The sequence below is a fragment of the Urocitellus parryii genome, unplaced genomic scaffold (assembly GCF_045843805.1).
Source record: "Urocitellus parryii isolate mUroPar1 unplaced genomic scaffold, mUroPar1.hap1 Scaffold_62, whole genome shotgun sequence".
In the NCBI taxonomy this organism is placed as follows: Eukaryota; Metazoa; Chordata; class Mammalia; order Rodentia; family Sciuridae; genus Urocitellus; species Urocitellus parryii.
Window position 1 is genome coordinate 313,349 of NW_027554113.1, and position 24,659 is coordinate 338,007.

Genomic DNA, 24,659 nt, shown 5'->3' on the forward strand with positions numbered 1-24,659 from the left:
TTCAACTCCGCCCGCTACTGCGCCCTGGCACCCAAAGCCGCGGCCGCTGCAGCAGGGCCGCCCCTTCCTGCTACCCGGCCTACTGCAGGGGTCTCGGCGGACCCAGACATGGTGTGGCCGAGCTGCTACTGATCACAGACCGACGGGTAAGAAGGCTGCAAAAGCCAAAGCCCCACCTCCAAACCCGCGAGGCCCCGCCCGCCCTCCACTAGGCGCCACACCGTCGCTGCTCCAGGTTCCCCCGCGCTGGGCCCTCCGCCGCTGGGCTGAGGCCGGAGCCGCCTCTTCCGCCGCTGGCAGGGGGAGGAGGGTCATAAATAACCCTCGGGCAGCAGTGCAGACGGTGACCTGAGACGTCCTGGGGGAGTGAAGGGACGGCCGTCAGCACTTCTGCCCCCAACCCCACTGCGCCAGACTTGACCCATCCTGGAGTGCCTGCCTCTTAAAGCCCCCTTTTTATCCATTCTTTCATCAGTCAATCAACCATTTATTGAGCGCCAGATGTGGTGTAACCCCAGGAAGAGACTACCCAGAGAAGGGGTTGTGGGAAGAGAGATGCAGAGGAAGAGTGAGAGCACAGGTGTAGAGTCCAAGGAAGTGCGGGTTCCCAGAGTCCTGGCCTGCCTCCCGGCTTCTCTGCCTGAGCTCACCAGCTTCTTCAATGAGGCGGGTGCTGCATGGGAGCGCACCCAGACCCACCAAGAACAGGGGGACATGCAGGGACTGAGCTTATGGGCCACAGGTGTGGCTGACACTGAGCTATGAGGAAGCACACCTGTGTACACAGCTGCCCAGCCACCCACAAATGCATGCATGCTCAAAGACATACAAAGAGCAACCACAGGTGTGTCACACCCATGACTTTCTGTGTGCCAGCACAGTAGTTGCTGAGCCTGAATGAATCGGACAGGTTCATGGAGCACACAAATCCTCAAATACTTCCCACAAGCACCAACACAGACAGGATGTGTGCTAAGAGATACAGATCACAGATATCCCGAGACTGGGACTTGAAACACAGGCACAGATGGACCCAGGTCCACATGTTCACCTGCCAAGGCAGGGTGTCAGGCACAGGTGACACCCAGTTGTTTGCACTATTGGTCTAGAAAGAGTTAACCTGGAAGGTCAGGGGTTAGAGGTTAGCCAGATGAGGCTCCCTCAGACATTCCTGCAAAGTAGCTAGAAACTTCAGGAATGTAGCCTTTTCAGACCTAGGGAGAGCTGCCCTGCTGGGACACCTGGACAGCTAGCTGTGAGCTGAAAAGAAGCCATGCCTTGTCTCTCAGCATGCAGGAAGGTGTTTTGGGGCTGTCCACTACCTTAGTCTCTGCCACTTAAAGGAACAAAGAGAGAGGGCCTGAGCTCAGCCTCACCCCACTCCTGTGGCCATGCAGTTGGTGTCCAGATGCACACATGCAGGAATTCTAGCAGGCACCCACAGCGCCCTGTACTGCTGGAGTGACGTTACCTGTGCAGTGACAGTCATATGTCATGTTCAAGGGTGTCAACACAGGCAGTGACCAGACACAGGCACAGTGATGCACAGGTGCTCAGCACTCCTGAATTCACCCTCAAGGCATCACAGAGGCCTCTCCTCCTGGCCTGGCAGCATGGGCCTGATCCTCTGTCACCAGTGGATCTGTACACTCGGCCCTTCTGCAGAAGGGACAGAGATGCCTGTTTCTGACCACATGGGGGCAGAAGCAGCCCCCATCTTAGGGCAGTCTTCCTGGTGCTGTGGTCCCACCAAAAGGTAGACTCTGTTGGCGAGGCTGAAGCAGGTGTGCAGAGCCTCAGACCCTCCTGCAGCAGCTGCATGACCCAGTCTTCTCTGCCCTTCTTGGGACCTTACTTTCCCATCTGAAAATGAGAGGTGGTCTCAAAACCCATCTTCTAAAGCCTTCTTTAAAGAGGTGGGCTCAAAACCCACCTTCTAAAGCCACCTTTAGCTTGAAGTAAAACAGTCAGCAGAGCAGCTATGGGAGGTGGGAGCACCAAACCCCTGCACACCCTAGACACTTTCCTCTGTAAATGGATCTGGAGTGCAGAAACTGAGGGGCTCCCATCAACTCTGAGCCAAGCAAAGGGAAAGAAATGAGTTAACTAGTGCCCCCTGAGGCCCCCAAATCTATCTCATCTGTCTCTCACTGAGATAGATGTGAGGGTGGTTTATATTCTCCTCCCTGCAGACAGTATGGCCACACTTGGGCCCAGTCTGGATACTAGAGCATACACAGGGGTGCATGGGAGCAGCTGCTGTCCTGCAGAGTGGATGCGGGGGCAGGGTGCAGTTCTCTCCCTCATGGCTCAAATTATTGTAGAAATGTTGTGCACCCTCAGGGCCACCAGAGCTAAGTAGCACACAGGCCTTAAGTGCAGTCTCACCCACTCCACGTCCCAAGGGTGTGTCAGCAGGGGTGGAGTGAGGGGCCCCATGTGCTCATGTGTGTCAATGCTGCGTGAGGGGTGTTCCTGTGCTTATGTGTGCCTGCCCTGTCCTCATGCCATTCATTTTAGCTGACACTCAGCACAAATACGGTGTGAAGGCCTCAGGGACCCGTGTTCCTTACTCTGGGAATCTGGGCCTTCATTGGTCCAGCCCAGCAGTGCTGGTTATAGTTCACTCTGTGTACAATTCACAGGCCCTGTGAGCCCTAGGGCCAGAGCCCACCAGGAAGTCCTGATAGGGGCACTAGGCTATGCTGTCTGCAGAGCTTTGGGGCAGAGGTCATCCCCAAGTGGGGAGAGGAGTGGGTACAGGTGGGGTCTCTGCCAGACTGCCAGGTGGAAACAAGAGGATATCTGGGCAGTTCCTTCACAAAGAAAACCTTGGGCGGGATGTGCTGAATCATCACGGATGGTGCTGGAGGGAAAAGGAAAGGGCTAGAAGGGGTCAGGTGGTCAGCTGCTGCTCTGACTCACCTGAGAGCCCCCTCAGCTGTTCAGGCTGCAGGGTGGATTCTCAGTGCTGGGGTAGTGGCTTTCCTGACACACCCTGGCACATGGCAGCTACCAGTGTCTTAAGGACTGTCCATGGGGCAACCCAATGTGGCCATGGGTGGATCCAGCTCATACCCTGATCTGGTACCTGCTGGGCTCTGGGCTCTCTGAGCCATTCCTAACTTGACATGGCTACCCTGTCCCTGGGCAGCACCATTGCCTGACTGCTCCCCTCTGCTACCACCTGCCCTGGAATCTCTACATACCTTCCTGTCCCCAGAAGCTTATTAAGAGTTGGACTACAGATCTGGGAGGCTGAGGCAGGAGGATCACAAGTTCCAGGCCAGCCTTAGCAACATAGCCGGCAATGTAAGCAACTTACAAGACCCTCTCTCTAAATAAAAAAAAATTAAAAGGATTGGGGATGTAGCTCATTGGTAAAGTACCTCTGGGTTCAATCCTCATTACTGAAAAAAGAGGGTACTGCCAGAGGTACCCTCTTCATCAGAGAGAGATACCTGAAAGTCTTCTGCTGAAGAAGCCTAGGTAGACATCCTTGGTCTTCAGCAAGCACTGCCCAAGCTGGAAGATAAGGTTAGATCTAAGGGTGCATAAGTGGGATGTGGTGCTGTTCTGAGGACCCTGCCACTGACACAAGGGTGAGGCAGAGTGCCCACGGACACATAGCGACAGGCAGTGGTCACACCATAGAGGGTCTGAGATCCTGCAGACCAAGTGCTGGCTGCCTGAGATCTCCTGATGCTTATCCATGTTTCTCCTGTGATGTGCCTTCTCTGTCCACCAGCGAGGGTTTGTGGGGAATTTTTGCTGTCTGGGGCCCCACAGGGCAGGATTCAGGCCTAGGAAAAGCAGATATGGAAGCTCAAAATAGAGAAAACTAGTCAGAGTTGCCTGGTAACAGCCTTCGCCTTCTCCTGGGTAGAAGGATACAAGAAAAAGCTAAAGGCCACCTGCTGAGAGCCTGACACTGACGGTCGCCCAGGTGCAGGCCGGTGTACCAGATGCCCTCCAATGTCTCATGTCCTTGACCCAGTGTGGCCTGAGTCAACCTGCACACGGCATTTGGGGTGGAGCAGTGGTAAGTGTTCAGGAACAGAACACAGAACAGCAGCATACACTCAGGTGAGTGACAGGGAGCAGTGGTGCACACACAGGTGTGTACCCGGGGACAATGCGTGGGTGTTCAATGCAGAGTGCCTGATGTGGAGCATGCTCCCTCACACAGCCCGAGGCTGCCCAGTTGTCTGGGGCTGTCCCTTCAGTGTTTCTTCATGCTATAATACTGTCACCTTGTGCTCAGTAGGTCACACCTCTGAACCAGTTGCATCATGAAGAGGGCATGGGGGCTGGGGAGGAGGCTCAAGCGGTCACGCGCTCGCCTGGCATGCGCGGGGCGCTGGGTTTGATCCTCAGCACCACATAAAAATAAAATGAAGAAGTTGTGTCCACTGAAAACTGAAAAATAAATATTAAAAAAAGGAAGAGGGCATGGACACGTGAGGCCCCACCTGGAGGGCCAGCAGCGCCTTCATCAACACCTTGTCATGTCGGGATTGTTGTAGGAAGGAAGCTTGGGTGGACCAGATCACTGTCCTGACTTCCTGATGTATAGACCGAGTCTGACTCCGGTCTCCCATTGCCACCCAGCCCCAGTCCTTGGGAGGTAGGTTGACAATGACATCCTTTGAGGTGCACTGGTGGCTTTGTGCATGGATGTCCGGTGAGGCCCTCTGGATGTGTAAGTTCCTATTCCTGACTAACCAGGCTCCCCTGGGACCATCTCATCTCCTGCACTGTGTGAGGGCAGGTGGGGCAGCCCTGAGTGCTATTCCCTGGGACCAGGACTCTGCTGCTGTTTGGCCATGACCCCAGGTGTGGCCCCAGGTGGGGATGTGTTGAGGCCCTGTGCAGAGCCCAGATGCAGAGGCTCATGACCTGATGACAGCCACCTGGAAGGAATGGTGCACACATCTGCAGCCATACTTCACCCGTCTGCATGAACGGTCAACACAGGGCCTTGGGAACCCAGGCAGGGCTCATCTATGGCTGCTCACTCCAGGGGTGTGTGGGCATTTGCAGGCCAGGTACAGGGGCTGCCCAGTTCCCTAGAACCTAGCCTGTGATGGCAGGAGGGACTCTGGGCCCTGGGCACCATCTAGCCTTCTGAACAGTACAGTTCCTACTCCCACCCCAGCCCCCACCTGCAGCACTGAGGCCGAGAGTAATAAAACACCCACCTCACAGGAGACAGCTTTATCTTGTTGATGGGAAGTCTGCCAGCCCAATTTATGATGGAACATAAGATCTCCAAATCTGAATTTATGTGCCGGAGTATAACGAGAGGTCAATGAGATTGAAAGTGGGCTCCTGAGAGGAGCTGGCAGGCTCACTCCCAGGTGCTGTAAGGAAACCTCACAGTCTTTGTCCCCAACTCCAGCCTGGCCCAAGAGGGAAAGGACCGCCAAGGAGAGCCCTGCCTGAGAGCCCTGCCGTTTGGTGTAAGGGGGAGAGAGAGGGACTCTGTCGGGCGGGGCCACGGCTGTGGCAGGAGTCTTGGAGAGGGCCAGCCTGGACCATCTGTGCTGAGGATGCAGATCTTGTGCCTGGTCTCAGGCCTGGCCCTCAGCCGTGGGCGAGCCCCTGGCTCAGAACAGTCACAGCAGAGCTCTGGCTCTGGCCCAGGGACCCACCGCCAAATGGAGTTGCCATGGGTGACCATGAACCCGTGGCCCCCACCCAAGCCCTCTGGAGCCCTCTGTCCTCATCACCCCCTGGAGTCAGGGGTGGGGTAGGAGGAGGGTTGGCTCTGTCTGGGGTGGGCACCTGGCCAGCAGGAGGCTGGCTTTCTGTGCCCCAGGGCAGACCCTGACTTTAGGATTTATACAAATAAATGAAATGAAAAGTGCTGGCAGCCCTGATCTAATTACAGCCATTCATTCTCTGGTCGTTAATAATTTGTGCAATAAAGGGTTTCGGCTGCTCCAGTGTGGGGGTGGCTGCGGCTCAGCCTTCCCTTGGCGCCGGCTTCGGGAGCTGGAAACATGAATTATTAGTTTCTTATCGCTCGGACCGCCATCGCTCATGCTGCCAGGACCTGGTGGGAGCTAGCGGAGGTCCCCCGCCTCCTCTGCTGGCCCTGAGCTGCTGCTTCTCTTGGAGACTCACGGTGGGGCTCAGCACTACCCCACCCAGCCCTTCTGGGAGTGTGACCCCTGGAGCAGGAGACTGCAACAGGCATGGGAGCTGCAGTGCTGTGCTCTGAGCCTCAGATCCTCTCTGTGAGTGAAGCCAGACCTCACACGCCAGCAAAGCACTGGCCCAGGGAGGGTGGGGTCCTTATCAGGGTGCTCTCCAAGGGGCACAGACTGCCTAGTCCCTGGCCAGAGAGGAGAGGAAGTCCCCTCTGGGAGCCACAGTGCCTTAGGCAGTCAGAGCTCCATCACCTGCAGGACAGCCAGGGGCTTGAGGATACCCTGAGGAAAGGGATGGTGCTGGCTATGGTCTGGGTGGGGGTACTGGTCTCCTGGGCTTTTTGTCTGCACCTCCAAGTATAGCTGCTGAGGTGTGTGGGCTGGGGTCTGAACTCCAAGGCCACAGCCCAGATGGTGACCAGGTGGTTACCTGTCACAGAAGCACGCACCCTCCTGCAAGGCTCCCAGCCAAGCTGGGGAGTGCAAGGCTAAGGCAAAGCTGGGGTGTGGGAGGAATGGGGACCTGGCACCCACCTCTGCCTCTTGCCTGCCAAGCCCCTCCAGGTGCCTCCTGGGCTGCAGCCCCACTTCATCTCTGTGAGGATGTGGAACCTAGAGGGTAGGCCTTGCGCCCAGGGCTGTTTGCTCACCACTTCCTGGCTGTGTGGCCTTGGAGAGACTGTCAGTTCTTCTAACCTCAGTATGTAAAATGGGAATGAGGATAAAAGGAGACAAAATTAGTATGTACTGAGTGTCCGGGGTGTGTGCAGGTGTCATAGGTGGAGTGGGGTGGCCCCTGCAGCCCTGCATGCTGGGCAGTCCCATCCTTCAGGCAGCGTGGCTTCAAAAAGTCTGACCACATTTCATCTGCTTTCTGTTTTCTTAACGTCTGGACAGAGTTGTAGTGAATGTCCCAATGTACTTGTCTCCTCCCAGGTCATCTCTGTCATTTCTGGGTCACCTTCAGTTGACTGGTTTCCTCTTTTCCTGCTGGGCTGTGTTTTCTGCTTCTTTGCACACCTGTGAGGGTGTTTCTCTCTCTCTCTCTCTCTCTCTCTCTCTCTCTCTCTCTCTCTCTCTTCCCTTCCGTCCCTCCCTCCATGGTTATTTTGTTTATTTATCTTTATGTGGTGCTGAGGATCAAACCCAGGGCCTCATACATGCTACACCTCATCTCTGAGCTAGCCCTCTCACAGTGCCTGGGCTGCACAACATAGCTGACCCCATGCCCTCTGCAACCTGCTGAACACACCCTCAGCCCCAACAGCTGCCAACCCACTTTTTTTTGGTAGTACAGATGGACAGAATGCCTTTATTTTATTTGTTTATTTTTGTCTGGTACAAAGGATGGAACCCAGTGCTCACACATGCTAGGCAAGCGCTCTTCTACTGAGCTATAGCCCTGCCAATCCAATTTTGCTATGGTGTTTTGGTTAGGTCTGGGACTTCCTGAACATTGACCAGGGAGAGATTGAAGGGGCTCTGTGGGCAGGGGCTGGGAGGCTGCAGCCCCTGCAGCAGCCAAGTCTGGCTACTTTCTACCTCTAGGGCATAGACTTTCTTCCACCTGCTGTGGCAGAACAGGAAGCCCCCACCCGGCACTGGCACTGAAGACCACTCATCAGGGCCTGAGACACAGAGCAGCCCTGAGGTCCCTCTTTCTAACCCTGTGCATCCTTGATGCCAGTTTTGAATGCCATTTCTGCCAGGAAGCTTCCTGGATCCTCCAGTCAGAAAGCATCCTGTTCCTGGAGCTTCTGAACACATCCAAACCGTGGTATTCTGACTCCCACAGAAATCCTGTCTTCCTCTAACTGGACGGGAGCCCCAGTGGATGGCACTCTGGCATTCGTGGCTGATGGTTCTTTAACTGAAACCAGAAGAGAAGAGCCAACCAAGGGCACGGTCCTCCTGGCTGGGCTGTGGGCAGGGCTGAGGTCTGTGGGATATCTGAAGGTCCGGAGGCTCCAGGCTTCCCACAGCCCCAGGCTGGGCTCTCAGAGGGCTGTTCCTGCTGGGGTCTGCCCTTCCCCATTTTTCTGGTCCCTCTGCTCCTGTCCCCTGTGGCCTGTCTGGCCACCTCCCTGCTACCACACCACACCCTCTACCTCAGATGGCTTCCTCCCAGCCCCAGCTCACACACACAGAATCCCTTACCCTGGGAGCATTCCAGGCATGCACAGTCCACTGACTTGCCCCTGGCCAGGCTGTGCATTAACACAAAGACAGCTGGCTGGGTTTCCCTCACCCAGGTCTGGAGCTCCTGAATGGGGAGCCCCCACCCCCACTCCATGTGGTCGCCTCTATACTGATTTCATTTATCACTGACCGAGGATGAGTAATTTTATTGTGAAGCACAGTTCAGGGTGATAGATGAGGGAGCAGGGCAGGTGGTCGCCTTGCTGTCTTCCTCTCCAGAGGGAGGTGGGAAGGAGAATCCTGCCTCTCCATAAGTGGAGGCTGGCAGTTGGGGAGGAAAGAGCCCCATCAGGGTGGCTGGCCATGCCAGATGGGAGTGAGGAGGCAGGGAAGGCAGACAAGGTCTCCCTGTCCAGATAGGGCAGGACCAGGACATGGCCATCCCCCACGTCCTGACTAGGGCTGAGGCTGAGGGCCCTACAGGTGGGAGTATGGAGGGGCAGATGTGTAACTCCAGCATCCAAACAGAAAAAGTGGGGATGCTTTCCTCTGAAAATTGCCACAGCAATCAGCTTCTCTTTGAATCCATGTGTTTCTGTTTGGTTTCCTTTTTTTTTTTTTAAATTTGCAGTACTGTGAACTGAACTCACTGAGCCACACCCCCAGCCCTTGTCATTTTTTAATTTTGAGACAGGATCTTGCTAAGTTGCCCAGGCTGGCCTTGAACTTGAGATCCTCTGTCCTCAACCCTGCTAATCCACTGTTTTTAACAATGCTCATCTCACCAGCTACTGCACACCCACACTTCAAAGTAACACTTGCCGGCTGGGGCTGGAGCTGGGGCTCAGTGGTAGAGCACTTGCTTAGCAGGTATGAGGCAGTAGGTTCCATTCTCAGCACCATATAAAAATAAACAAAATAAAAGGTATTGTGTCCATCTACAACTAAGAAAAATAAACAAAGTAACACTTGCCATTGGTCACTTCCAGGTGTTTGGTGAGGGACCCTGCATTGCTGCCGGTGGGATTTGGGGTTCTGGCCTGCCCACCCACTCCAAGGTCCCCGGCCTGGGTGGGATGTGTGTGGCTGGGTGGGTGGAAGCTGGGAGGCGCAGGTGCCAGGGAGCAAGCTCACCCCGACTGCTTATGGTGGGCAAGGTTCTGGGGTCTGGGAGGGCTGAACAGACCCAGGACTTCCCTCCACTGTGGTCAGCCAGCAGCCTCCCTCTGGCAGGCAGGTTAGCCCCCTGGCTGGACATGGGTCAGACAGTCCTGCAGGACCTCTCAATCTTGGCCGAGAAGCGTGAATGGTGGGCGCCTCGCTGTGTGACAGTCCCTGTCAGTCACGATGGATGTGGGCCCAGAGAGAAGCGGGGACGGCGACGGGAGGGGGCGCTGGCTGGCGGAGCTGTCCCCAGCCGCCGGCTGCGTCCCCGGAGGCTGGTGGCTGCGGCGCCAGGAGCATCCTGGAAGTCTGGGCAGCTGCGCCGCCACTGCCCCTGGCCTGCCCCCAGCCTGCCCCAGTGGGCTTAACCCTTAGTCTCTCTGGGCTAACCCTCGTGCCCAGGCCTGGCTTAACCCTTAGGTCTCCACTGGTCTAACTCTTCTGTCTCAGGGACTAGCTGACATCCGCTGTGCCTAAGTTGGCCCCAGTGGGCAGCCCAGGAGCAGCGCCTACTGGAGCTTCAGGCTGGAGAAAGACGCTGGCCCAGGTCACTGAGGACACTGCCCCTCCCTCCTGCCCCCTTTTCCCAGGGTCTGCAGTCAGGCCTGCTGTCTTCCCCTTGTACCACAGGGACGCAGTGAGGGCACACTGGATAATGACAATTTCTACTAAAATTGTTAGTATGCTGGGCTCCCTACCCAGCTCTTTGTGCAAATCATGAAGCTTGTCAAGATGGCCTGCCCAGGAAACTGACGCTCTGAGAGGCCAGGACTTGGCTCAGCCGTGGCAGGTGGTAGAGCTGGATCCTGCCTCCTGCACCAGGGCTAAAGGCATTCCCTCCCCTCTCTCCTGGCCCCTGCCCCTTCCTCTTCTCCCTCCCAAGAAGATGGTGCAGGAATTGAAATGGACTTGTGGGGAGGTGGGCCTCTGGATTCTCAGAGTCTCTGAGGAGGGTCTACAGATGATGAATCCCTGGGAGTGGGAGTATCTTTGGATCTCAAGGAGGAAGAGTCAACAGTCATGAAACCCAGAGAAAATGGACTGCAGCAGTTCCAATCAGGTGAGACTCAACCTCTCTTTGACTCTGGATGGGCTAAGGGGTAGACATTGTACCAACCCCTGTTGCCCACTGCAATGCCAGCTTGAGTTCTCACACAAGACTGGCATTTGAACCATAGATAGGAGCCTTAAAAATAACGTAAAGGTCGGCTGCTGTGGCACGTGCCGGTATTAAATCCCCAGCACAAACAAACAAACAAACAACAAAAACTAGAACTTTAAGAGGTTAAGGTGTAGTTTAGTGGTAGAGCACTGCCCAGCATGTTCTACCATGAGGCCTGGGTTCAATACCCAGCACCAGGGAAAACAAAAGAAAATAAGACCTTAAGGAACAGAAATCATTGGTCAGCCAGAGAATGACAGGAAAGGCTTGGGCACACTACTGGAGACAAGGGAGAGAGAGAGAGGTGCTCCAAATTAGGGCTCCTAGGGTTTCCACAGCCTCAGCCTCTCTACTACACGTATTCAGTTCCCCAGGACTCAGCTGAGGTCTGGGTAGCAAGTGTGTGCAAGAGGACGTGGGCCTTCAGCCCCTCCAGTCAAGGAGAGGTTGAGTCTCACCTGATCAGAACTGCTGCAGTCCGTTTTCTCTGGGTTTCTTTGTTGAGGCTTGGGAGGCCTCAGCACAGCTGTGGCCCACAGGTTGGTCAGGGATACCTGGGAACCAGAGTCCTGTAGCACCTGCAGGGCAGTCCCAAATCATCTTCCTGGCTCCTGTGCATTTTAGGTGGGTGGTGGCTGGCTAAATTTCTCAGCATCTCCCCAAGTGTCACCCTCACTTGTGACCTTGGATTCAATACCCAGTCTCATCCTAGGTGGAGACAGCTGGATTTGCTGAACTATGGGAACTCTCTCCATTTTTCTGAGCAGGAAAGAAAAGAGGGTGGGAAACTGGTTTCTGAAAGCCAGGTCACATGCCAGGAGGACCTCTGGCTGCATACAGTCAAATCTTGCAGTAGGAGGACAGTAGAGTGAGCACATGTGGAGGGTCTGGGGTCCAAGAGACTGACCATGAGGGACAACTCTGCACCCAGCCAAGGTCTGCATCTTATGCCACTATCAAAGCCTATGGGTGGGTGAGGATAATTCCATGGGTTATTTTGCACTGCTGCGGTACATCCTTAAAACTGGCAAGAGTGGGTTGGCAAGTGAGGAGGGCCTTGACTCAGAGGATAGTGCTGGATCTGCTCCTGAAGGTGGTGGAGCCCACTGCCCATGCAGGGTGAGATACCTGCAAACTTCTCTTCCTAGACAACTGACCAGGAGGTCTGAGAGAGGCAGAGTGAAGAAAGTCAGGGTCAGGGTGAATTGACCCTTGGCCTGACTGGTGAGAGACTGAACATGTTTAAGGGCCAAGGGGCTGAGGTGGGGGCTGAAGATCCAGGAGAGTTTCCCCCAAAGCAAGGTCAGACTTAGATGGGAGGTGGACCCCCAGCATCAGGCCAAGGGCAGGAATGCCTGATGGGTGGGGGTCTGTTCAAGGTTGGTGAAGGAGGAGGAAGGCAGGGAGGGGGTCATCAGGGCTTCTGCCAATGGCTCGGTGAGGGGCAAAGGTGCAGAGGTTGCTGCTAAGTGACTGAAGCCACAGTGTGGGCAGAGGTGAGCCATCAGGGTCTCCTCTGCAGGTAACAGTGTCAGGAGGTGGAGCTCGTCTGCAGCTGGTGAGGGCAGATCAGGTAGAGAGGAGTTGTGGACACGCAGCAGAAGGGGGCTGCAGGTGGAGAGAGAGTAGGGCTCTTAGCCTCAGCCCAGAGAGTCCTGATCTGGCTGAGGATGGTGGGGCTCGAGTTCTAGGGACAGTGGGTACTAGCACTCAGGCACAGCTAGATGGCTGAGTGCAGGGCATATATGGCCTGCATGGCTTATTTTTTTTTTATTTTATTGAGATAGTATTCACATTACAGGGGCTGGGGTTGTGGCTCAGCCGTAGATTGCCCGCTTAGCGTATGTAGGGCCCTGGGTTTGATCCTCAGCACCACAAAAAATAAATAAACAAAATAAAGGTATTGTGGTCAACTACAACTAAAAAAATATTTAAAAATTCACACAACATAAATTTAAGCTCAAAGTGAAAAATTCAGTGGTGCTTTTTGCATTCACAGAAGTAGTAGTCCACAGATTCACATACAGACATATATTGTAGATTAACAGATACCATGCTTTCTTTTAAAGTTCCTAGACATCCTTTGCTAAATCCAATGATAAATTGGGGGCCATAAAAAAGAGTTTAAGTAAGTACAAAACTCATACTCTACAGATGCTAACCAAAATTAACAAAAACATAAATTAATGTGTAAGATTTAACTATAGGCAGACTTAGACAGAAAAACACTCGGTAATTTGGTAATACTCTTGTAGATGACTCTTGAATAAAATAGAACATTAACACCACAGTTAAACAGAAGATGATTTTTGGAACATTTTATATAAAAGCTCATTTTAATAAAAATGTCAATATTAAATGAGAAAAAAGGAAGGAAACAAAATTTGCCAATCAAGAATTTAGAAAACGAACAATGTGAACCTGAAGAAAGAATAAGTGTATTAATTAGATAAAAATTTAGTTAACATATTAAAATTACAATTGATATATAAATAACTCTTCCGGGAAGGGAAAAATTGGGCAATGCACAAAACCAACCACATGAATACTGGTAGGAAAATTTGAGACATATTCACACCAAAATTCCTGCACTTATACTTCCAGTATGTGAATGCATAGTTGTAACAGACATTCTCAGCAATGTAGCAGAGCTTCCTTCACAACCTGAGGGACATTATGACAATAAAGGCCAAATAAAAGTTTCTAACTCTCCTTTACAAAAATAATACATAAAAAAGCAATATTACAGTTTCCTAGTATAGAAGTAGGTTCTCATAGCGAAAGTCCAAGATCCCCTGTAGCTCTGCAGGGAGAGAAAAGAATAACCACCATGAAATACATCACAGACTTCTCCAAAACAAAGGCCATGACTCTGAAGGAAAAGGACTCTGCCAAAGCTACATCCCACCTGTAGGAAGGGTACTTCCCTGACTCTAGTACAATTTAGTCTTCCTGCCTTATCTAAAAAGACAATATCAACAACAATAAAAACCATACAGCCAATAGCTGTCACTAAATCAAGGACACAGATTTAGAAAGCTACAGTATTAATAAGAGTCTGGGGTCAGCTTGACCCCTGGAGAAGCACTGGTGAAAGACACAGAACCAAACAGAGGCCTACTAAAAGACTGAGATTTAACAAGAAAGCTACAGAATGTTCCTTTACCCTTTTTCTTTACTACCACACCAACAGGTTCTAGTGTAATGAAAGAGTACATAAGCTGAAAGAGTGCTACAAGACAGCTATTTTTGTTGAGAAGTAGTACTTGGTGAAATCAAAAGTCAAGAGGGGATGATAAACAAAAAGTCAAAAAGATATTAGTGAATTGTGGAGCCTCTGTTACCTAAACCTAGAGCAAACATGAAATACAGTCTAACTCCTAGTTTGATGAACATGAATCCTTTCCTCAAAAGCCTCATTATTTCAGGTCCAATTATCAAATACAAGGCATCACAAAAATCAAGATGAAAACACAGTTTAAAATGACAAAATAATTTTCAGAACCAAAATGACAATATTTTATATAATTACCAGATATAATATTTAAATAACTATTAATATGCAAAGTAATTTAATAGATAAAAGCAGATAAACACAAGAACAGTTGAGTAATGAAGGTGGAGAGATGAAAATTCTAAGTATCTAAAGGAGCAACCAGAAATTTAAAATGCACACACAGAGTAACAGCAAGGAAACAGACCTCTGGGAGCTCAACATAGACTGAGCACAGCTGGAGAATCACTGTGCTCCAAAACAAGTCAATTGAAACTCCCTAAACTGAATTGTAAAGAAGGAAAATAAATAACAAAAAACTCAACAAAATCCAAGAACCTACAGAGAATTTTCAAAGGAATAATAAACACATCATTGAAATACCATAAAAGAAGAAACTAACATAAAATAAACATTTTTAAAATTAATGACATGCCAAACCCCAGATGAAGGAAACTCAGAGGAAAACAATTACTAAAAATCTGTGTCTAGGCATATCATATTTAAACTGCATAAAAACAGAAAACATAATAAACAGAAAAGCAGAAAACTAAACATACATACATACATATATACACACAAAAAAAAATTATCTGTAGAGGGACAACTTACCTACATAGGGAAACAACAAAACTTATCTTTAGAGGGACAAGGAAAGTAATTACATATTCTCAACAGAAATCACAAAATAAAAAAATAATTAGACAAACTACTTGAAGTATTAAAAAACACTCTGAAATATATATATCCATCAAAATAATCCTCTAAAATGTAGAAATATGATTTTTCTCAAACAAAATCTGCAGAAATTCCAGGCCAACAGATCTGCCCTATAAAAATGTTAATTAAAAAAGAAAAAGTTCTCTAGGCAAATAAAAAAAAGGTCAAAATCACACCTATGTAAGGAAATGGAGAGCAAAGAAGAAGGGATGGATCAAGGTTAAAACCAGGTTTATTTTTCTTATTCTTAATTGATTTGAAGGATAACTATTTAAGTCAGCAATTGTACAATATATGGGCCAAATATAGCATATGCCTAAGTGAAATGAATGACATAAAAATCAGAAATGACAAAAATAGAAAGTGACACATTATAAGTTACCTGTGACACATTTGAAGTGATATAGTGCTCTCTGAAGATGGGCTTATGCTAGTTAAAGTGATATATTTTAAGTCTGGGTCAACAATTTAAAAAGTTTAAGAAAAAGAAAACTCTGTTAAGAGATAATTTGGAGTTATATAAAGTATTAAATTGAAACACAGAAGGCAGTAAAAGATAATGAGAGAAAGAAACAAAGAACAAAAACAAACAATAGAAAACAGATATTAATATGGTGAATATTCGTTCAAGTTATAGCAATAATAACTTCAAAATGTCTAAACACACTAAGTAAAAGAAGTTTTCAGGGTGGGCACTTTATGTTGTCTGTAAGAAACACATTTTAAATATGAAGACTCAGATAATTTAAAAGTAAATTTCTGGAGAAAGATCTACTAGGCTAACACTAACCAAAATGAGGCTAAAATAGTTACATTAATATGAGATAAAGCAGACTTTGGAGCAATGACTATGAAAGATAAAAAAAAATAATAAAAGGGCTAATTGTTCAGAAAGACATAAAAATCCTAAATGTGTATGTACCTAATAAGACAGCATCAGAATTCACAATCCAAAGCCTGACAGGGTTGAAAGGAGAACTCAACAAGCCTATATTAAAGTGTGTACAATAGATTCCTGGGGAGGACTGCCGGTCGGTCGGACGTCTCGGCTGTCGCTGGAGGAGCTGTCCCGGCTCTCCGGGAAGGCGGCTGCGGCGGCAAAATGAAGATATTCGTGGGCAACGTCGACGGGGCGGATACAACGCCGGAGGAGCTGGCAGCCCTCTTCGCGCCCTACGGCACGGTCATGAGCTGCGCCGTCATGAAACAGTTTGCCTTCGTGCACATGCGCGAGAACGCAGGCGCGCTGCGCGCCATCGAGGCCTTGCACGGCCACGAGCTGCGGCCGGGGCGCGCGCTCGTGGTGGAAATGTCGCGCCCAAGGCCGCTGAACACTTGGAAGATTTTCGTGGGCAATGTGTCGGCTGCATGCACGAGCCAGGAATTGCGCAGCCTCTTCGAGCGCCGTGGACGCGTCATCGAGTGTGACGTGGTAAAAGGTAACACGGAGGCACGCTCGGGGGCGGGGGCGCGCTCGGGGCACTCTGCCTGTTAGCCACGCCCCTTACCCGGGGGTCGGTCACTGAGCGGTTGGGCAGGGTGGGGACGTGCGCTGGGGCGAGGCCAGAGGTGTTGGGGGTGCGTTGGGCAGAGCCACCCTCCCCCCCTGCGGTCCAGGCACCGTTCACCAAGTGGGAGGAAGCGGCTCTGGGAGGGTGCGGCGGCCACTGAGAGCCGAGCCACGGGGCCGGGGACGCGCCAGAGACTTGCGAGTGTACCGGTGGCGCGTCTTCTGGTCTCCTGGGCCTGGCAACGAGCGGAAATTGGGAAGTGACGGGCACAAGCCGGATCATGGAGCGGGGAAGATTTCGCCACTTCCCCACTTCCTCTCCAGACGTCGGTCAGAGCAAGGGAAGAGGGAAAAGGTGGGGGCTGACGCCCCAAGGCCTCCCTCGTGTTCCCTCCCGATGAATGCTCCCAAGCGGAAGGTAACGGGGCCCTTGGACATTTCTCGGGCTGGGATCTCTTAGTATTGTTTGGCATGGGTCTCCTCATGGGTACAGGAAGGGCCCCTTCCGAGCCACTTTGGTATTTTCAGTATTTGATGGGTTAGATGTGGCAGCTCTGTGGTCCAACTCCCTTAAACCTGTTTTCCCTCTTTTCCCACCCTTTGGGCTCGATTTTAGATCTGTTAGCTGGAAACCCTGACCTTTTTGCTTGTGGAAGGAGATTTGTTTTATGAGGGCCCCTTTTGTACAGCTTTACTTGCCAAACTGATGCCCCAGGGCAGTGTCATTCTTTCATAAGCTTGACGACTTGCAAGGGGGCATACTTTGGCTGAGGGGATTATGGGGAGAGATGTGAGAGGTCTTCCTTAAACATTGTCTGGAAACGATTTACTTGAGAGTTGTCATTGCTTGAATTAATTCTCAGAGCAGATCCCTAGTTTGCCTTTTCTTTGAGAAAAATGTGTCACCATAATTTAGGCTTGATTTCCTTTTTGGACCCCAGTCGACTTTTTCTTTTTTTCTTTTTCTTTTTTAATATTCTGGGTTCTTATCCCCTAAGTTCTTTCTCTTTTGGGGAAGATTTGATGGGTCAGCCCTTGTATATATGTGGCCTGTCTTTGTTCCACTTGGGAACAGATCTGAATTAACTTTGCCCTGTTATTTTCAAGGATGCACCTGGGAGTATGTGATGCCCTCCTGGTGTTGGATTCATGCCTGCTCATACCCTGTGTGAGACGTTTTGAGGATGAGAAATAAATAGGTGCAGTTGCTTGTTCATGGTCACCAAAGATATTTCATTTGTTGTCCGGTAAAGGCACATCTTTGGCCATTCCTTGTCCTTTCCACAAGCTGGGGAAATGTCATTGTGTCCCTTGCTAGGAACAAATTCTTATTCTGCATTAATACTCCATTCTATTTTCCTCAACTTAGGTTATGCAAGTCCACGAGACTATCCGGAATCGGGCTTTCCTGCTGGGTGCTCTGAGGCAGGATGTATGGTGCATGGATTTTTGATTTTGTTTAGAATGAAAGGGTGGGAGGGTGTCAGATTGGGTACTTGGCCAGCAAGGGGTATGAGAGTTTTGTGTTTAATTAATCTGTTAGGTTTCTTCTGTAGTTGTTAGGCAGGGTGACTGGTAGATTGAAAGTCTAGAATCAGTACTTGGGGCAATCTCTATGGAACTCATGATCAAGAAGCTTGTTCTCAAGTGATAGAGAAAGCCAAAAATGTTCTTGAATTTGTTTGGGATCAACACTAAGTGACCGGGGGAATGGTGGTGGTGATCGTGGTGGTGGTAAAGTGCATGATAACTTCACATGAGTTTTAGAATTTCTGGCTGATTCCCTGTGAGAGTTAGAGAGAAAAGTTTGTGCATTTTGTTCCTTTGTAAACATTTGTTAGCAGAAATGCTTGGACTTCCTCAGGGAGGTGTCTTCCATTGTTGTTAGGCTTATATGCAATAGCACCTGATGCACTGATATCCTTCACTGATATCTTTATAGTTCTTAGGGGTGAAAAAACTTAGGATTTAAAGTTGGGAATTTGTAGAAGAGACTGGCTCAATAAATAGCTTACTTATTTCTTGACTGTGAATGAGCGTTTGATTTGCTGTCAGGTCTTCTGGTTTGCAGTTCTAGGGTTCAAACTCAGGGCCTACATGCTGTGCTAGCGACTCTACCATTGAGCCACACCCTCAGCCCTGTCAAGTCTTTGAAAAGCACAGGACAGCTAGCTCTGTTTTATTTCACAGGAGAAAAACATGGTTGCTTGTTTACTCTAGGAGCTTAGATATGATTTGTAGACCAAAAATCTCCATAGCAACAGTGGTAACCACTCTCTGCAGCTGTGTCCTATTGGCTATTCAAAGATGAACAGCTTCAAGAACCACTTGCAGACTTTGGCCATTGCATACTTCAGGGGAGGTCTGAGTCAGAAGAGGAAAATTATCCCTTCTCTTTTGTGGGTAGCCATCCTTTAAATACCGAGCTCTATAATTTCAAAGTTTTTAAAAAATCATCTTAGGATAGGAAAAGTTGTTTTTCTGGATTCTCTTAACTTTGGTACTAGAGGGATTGTGATGTCATCAGACCATTAGGAGGTATCTGCAGAACTACTTGTTAGGTTTAATGCTAGTCTTAACGGAGAGATTACTTTGAGCTAACTATCCAGGCAAAAGAGTCCCTGGAGTTCTTCGGATCTCTGCTACTCTGATGGCTGGGAAGGAGTTGGGATTCTGGGCATCGTTGATGGGGTTAGGCTTGAATTTGGCTACTCAATGTGATGGGACACAGTTAACCCTGATGTGATTCAGTCATTTGGACAACCTAGTTATAATTCCTTTCAGATATCAGGCTTAGAAACTTAGATATAATTTGGCTATAATTATATCTTCCCCCACCAACAGTTACATAGTTCATCTGGGCTGTCAGTTGAACTGAACATGTGAAATCAAACCAATCCCGCTTTTTCTTTTTGCAGTGCAGGGAATTGAACCTACGGTCTCACACATATTAAGCATGAGCTCAGTTTACTGAGCTACATCTCCAGACCTGAAATCTCAGTTTTTAAATTTTACTCCTTGATCTCTTAATAAAACCCAGCTATGTAGGGAGTAGACAATGGATGTTTGGGGGAATTCCAAATAATCAGGAATGTGGTGTGTTTCCTTAATCCCTCACAGTGCCTGGAGATTGTCCCCTTTCATCCCCCCTCCCCCAGTCTGCCTACAGGCTCTAGCAGATCTTCCTGTTTTCTCTTTACCTTGAGTGAGCCTTTCTGCTTGTCATTGCATTCTCTAGGTGGTTTTGCCATTCCTGAGGGTCAGCACAGTTTCTGCTTTTAGAGACGTTAGACCACCTGCTACTGTTTTTAGCTAGCTACCCAGAATGAAGATGAGAGATCAGAGGATAATTCTAGTACTGTGTGGCCAAGTGAAATGGAATGCTTAGCTTTTCATAATTGGTAAATAAGGAATCAGGCTTTGTCTGTGGGAGTGTTGAAGACTTGAGAGTTGTGATAGTTCGTTTTGTTCTTTTATCATCTTTAGAAGGTTCCAAGTTTGTGTGTACAGATGACATTATGTTTTATTATAGATGAAAGATAATATTCTTTAGGAGAAATAGATCTTTGGGTATGCAAGTGAGGGTATCTCCATTATTTTTAAAAATGAAAATTTCTAAAAATAAGGACACTTGTTTGAAGGTCATAGAAAGGATATCTTTGAAAATGGGGTGTTGGGAACTTCTTCTAGGTATCTTTTTATTTTTTAAACTGATGTGACAGAGATTGGATCCCAGCATTTGGATTTTTTTCTTAAAATAACCATAGGGCCTTTAACTGCAGGGCTTTATTTCTCAGGGACAAGCTCCTCTCATTGTTCAGGTCCTGTTTGCACCATTGCAATTTCTACAATTTCTAGTATGGACACAACCCCGAGAATTTTTTTTCCTTTCTAAAGTTTTCTTCTGTGGTAGATGAATAGTTCAGTTTTGAGATTTATAGCCTGTCTTAGTCCCTCTTCCTCACACAATTCATTCAGGTCTTGAATGAAAGCCTCAGGGGTGACCTTCTAGCTTGCAGTGATTGCAGCTTCTTGCCTCACAGCTGAGAAACCAGGTCTTTCCTGTGTGCAGTCTGGCCTATGAACAGAACTCCAAAGGATAAGGTATACCTCTCTGTCCTTTAAAGAGGAAGTGGTGGAGGATGTAATATGCCTGAGGGGGAGGGGTCTTAGTTTCCATTTTCCTTACCTTGTAGATGTACATAGGGTCTAGAATCTCTCTTTCTAAGCTTACATTTTTTTTTCATACTACACAGTTATACCTTACACCAATCTGTCCCAGGGACAGATGGGTGTAGCAAAGGGGCATGGGGCATAGAAGAGCTAAAACTGGTCCTGACATTGATATACTTTGATTTGGGCAAAGTAAAAATTCTTGAACATGTTTGCCCAACAGTAAAGTGGAGATGATGATCCTTTGTTGTGCCACCTTACAGGATTGTTATAAGGCCCAATTGAGGTTGTGTGCATGAAAGTACTTTGAAAGTTGGAAAGTAATGTGAAAAGAGGGGAGATTACATTGGAGGAATTTTGTGAACTGCTTGCTCTTTGTAGGCTCTTGCCTGAATTGAATCTCTTTCACCTTAATTGATCTAGGCTGAGAAATGGCTAGTGCTTGAGTGCTAAGCGTCAAAGGTGAGCAGTGGTGTTTGGTGAGCATGGGATGAGAACACTGAATAATTGAGTGATCCAGAAACCCTTTCTTTGTTTTGTCTGCTGGTTTAGTCTTAAAGTAGCTGTGAAGATTTTTATCCTGTGTTGCAGTTCATCTTTACTCTTTCTTTTCTCACCAGGGAGTTGGGTGAAGTGGCAGGGGGAAAGGGGAGAATGGGAAAAAGCCCTAGTCAAATGTGACTCTTTGGGACAGTCAGAAGCTTTGTTATGTGGGAGCCAATATTTTATGACATACTCCTGGAGAGGAGGGTTTGGTGGCCTGGAGGTAACTGGCAACAGCTGGGTGCTGTTGTATCCAATTTGGGACCCATCGGGTAGCATGCCCTGCCCCCCTAATTGCTAACCCTCTGTCTGCTGCTTTATCAGACTATGCGTTTGTTCACATGGAGAAGGAAGCAGATGCCAAAGCCGCCATCGCGCAGCTCAACGGCAAAGAAGTGAAGGGCAAGCGCATCAACGTGGAACTCTCAACCAAGGGTCAGAAGAAGGGGCCTGGCCTGGCTATCCAGTCTGGGGACAAGACCAAGAAACCAGGGGCTGGGGATACGGCATTCCCTGGAACTGGTGGCTTCTCTGCCACCTTCGACTACCAACAGGCTTTTGGCAACAGCACTGGTGGCTTTGATGGGCGAGCCCGTCAGCCCATGCCACCCTTCTTTGGTCGCGACCGAAGCCCCCTGCGCCGTTCACCTCCCCGAGCCTCTTATGTGGCTCCTCTGACGGCCCAGCCAGCCACCTACCGGGCCCAGCCCTCAGTGTCGCTGGGAGCTGCCTACAGGGCCCAGCCTTCTGCCTCTTTGGGTGTCGGCTATCGGACTCAGCCCATGACAGCCCAGGCAGCCTCTTACCGCGCTCAGCCCTCTGTCTCCCTTGGGGCCCCATACAGGGGCCAGCTGGCTAGCCCTAGCTCCCAGTCTGCTGCAGCTTCTTCTCTCGGCCCATATGGTGGAGCCCAACCCTCAGCGTCAGCCCTCTCCTCCTATGGGGGTCAGGCAGTGGCAGCTTCTTCGCTCAACTCCTACGGGGCTCAGGGCTCCTCCCTTGCCTCCTATGGTAACCAGCCATCCTCTTATGGAGCCCAGGCTGCCTCTTCCTATGGGGTTCGTGCAGCTGCTTCCTCCTAACACCCAGGGAGCAGCTTCCTCCCTAGGCTCCTACGGGGCTCAGGCTGCCTCCTATGGGGCCCAGTCTGCAGCCTCCTCGCTAGCTTATGGAGCCCAGGCAGCTTCTTACAATGCCCAGCCCTCGGCTTCTTACAATGCCCAGTCTGCCCCATATGCTGCACAGCAGGCTGCTTCCTACTCTTCCCAGCCTGCTGCTTATGTGGCACAGCCAGCCACAGCTGCTGCCTATGCCAGCCAGCCAGCCGCCTATGCTGCACAAGCCACTACCCCAATGGCTGGCTCTTATGGGGCCCAGCCAGTTGTCCAGACCCAACTGAATAGTTATGGGGCCCAAGCATCGATGGGCCTGTCAGGCTCCTATGGGGCTCAGTCGGCTGCTGCGGCCACTGGCTCCTATGGTGCCGCAGCTGCCTACGGGGCCCAGCCTTCTGCCACCCTGGCAGCTCCTTACCGCACTCAGTCATCAGCCTCATTGGCTGCTTCCTATGCTGCCCAGCAGCATCCCCAGGCTGCTGCCTCCTACCGTGGCCAGCCGGGCAATGCCTATGATGGGGCAGGTCAGCCGTCTGCAGCCTACCTGTCCATGTCCCAGGGGGCCATTGCCAACGCCAACAGCACCCCGCCGCCCTATGAGCGTACCCGCCTCTCCCCACCCCGGGCCAGCTACGACGATCCCTACAAAAAGGCTGTCGCCATGTCGAAAATGTACTGTATGCCCCCCCGCCTCTGCCCCCAGCTGGGGCTTAGGGCAAGGGGCTGAGGTTGGCATGGGAGGGGAATTTTAGGCCCCTCCCTCGGTCTTTTCTCCTTTACTCCTGTGGGGTGTGCAGAGGCCGAGGGGGTCGGTGTCTGTGAACTTTTCTGGTCACCAGGGTTCAGGTGGAGCACAGAGCTCAGCCTGGGGTGGTACCAGTCAGGCTGGGAAAATGTCACCATTCTAGACTAGCCCAGGTTCCTTAGGAGCCACTGCCTGCAGGATTATGGCTCATACCCTTTCCCTATGTCTCAGGGATTCTTAAGCCTGTTACCTTGTTGTCCTGGTATTGGTGGGGGTGGGCGGGAAAGAGTAGTCCTTTTGACACTTAATGGCTGAAGGCAAGTTTATGAGATGCGTCCACACTCTGGGAAGTTGGGGACCTTGCTTTCATCCACCGTTCTGTTGATAAACAACCAAAGTCTTTGTGTAGGACCCATGGGTGGGGATATTTTGTTTGTGGTTTGGGACTATAGACCAAAATTCACCTTGGCCACTTCGGAAAGGAGGGCTTCAGTGGAGGGCTTGGTTTCCTAATGAGTTGAACCCAGGCTTGATTTCTTGGCCTGGATAGGGTGAAGAACCTTCTGACACAAGGAAACCAAACTGTTGGAGATCAATCTGATCACACCCTCCCTGTCCCTATTGGCATCTCCCCCATGCCCATCTGGAGCCCTCCCCTCAATTGTCTCATTCACCAACTGTCTTCTTCTCTCGACTAGGTATGGTTCCGACCGGCGTTTAGCCGAGCTCTCTGATTACCGCCATTTATCAGAGTCGCAGCTTTCGTTCCACCGCTCGCCGACAAAGTCCTCGCTGGATTATAGGAGCCCGAATAGCATGCGTAATCGGAATGGGCATCGGGCAGGCGACGGTAATGAGACAATTGAAGTGGCCAAGGTGAATTTTGGTCTATAGTAGTCCTTTTGGCACTTAATGGCTGAAGGCAAGTTTATGAGATGCGTCCACACTCTGGGAAGTTGGGGACCTTGCTTTCATCCAGTGCAGCTCAGATGCACTCTGGCTACCAGCGCCATGTAGGGCCATCCTGGGGATGGGGCACCACGGGGAAGGAGGGAGAGGTAGGTAGGGTGCAGACCCAGGTTATAACCACTCTGGCCCATACCTCTCCCATTGCGGTTTTTCATCCCCTCCCTCTACCATGTGGGCCTTCCCCAGGAGACCATCCTTTTGAGTGTTTGGCAGTAACTTACTTTGTTCCTTCGCCTCAGCATCACATCTTGTTACTGGCTCTAGATCTGCGGTTTTCCCTCTACCCTGCCTCCCATCTCTCCAGAATGGGAATTACTTTTGTTTTTATTTTTTCCTGGCTCCCTTTTATTTTTGTGCATGATATTTAAGGTCGTGTGGATGGGGAAGCAACCTGCAGCTGAGGTCGGCGGCGACTTTTTCTTTTAGATGTGAGGGAGGCCAGGAAAGGGTTAGCTTAACCATTTCCTGTGCGCCAAGCTGTGCCAGCAGTCCAGGGGGCCCTGATTGTTCCTCTGTAGACTGTTGAGACTGAGATCCTATTGGGACAGTCAGTTGGTATGTGTCCAAATCCCTGCTTACCACTGATGTTCTAGCGATGGTGAGCAGCACAGTCCCAATTCCCCATCTCCCCAAGTAGGTGGTGTTAGAAAACCTTAATTTCCCCCCCTTTTGTATGGACTACAAATAAAACTTGGGGCGATTTGCAGTTTGAAAAAAAAAAATAAAGTGTGTACAATAACCCTCTATCAGTAGTTGATCAATCAAAGAGCT

At 50.1% G+C, this 24,659-nt stretch overlaps 1 pseudogene; it reads left to right on the forward strand.

Annotated features, from left to right (window-relative positions):
- Positions 1–15,909: 15,909 nt before the first annotated feature.
- LOC144252871 (RNA-binding protein 14-like) lies at positions 15,910–23,813 on the forward strand (annotated as a pseudogene).
- The last annotated feature ends 846 nt before the right edge of the window (positions 23,814–24,659 follow it).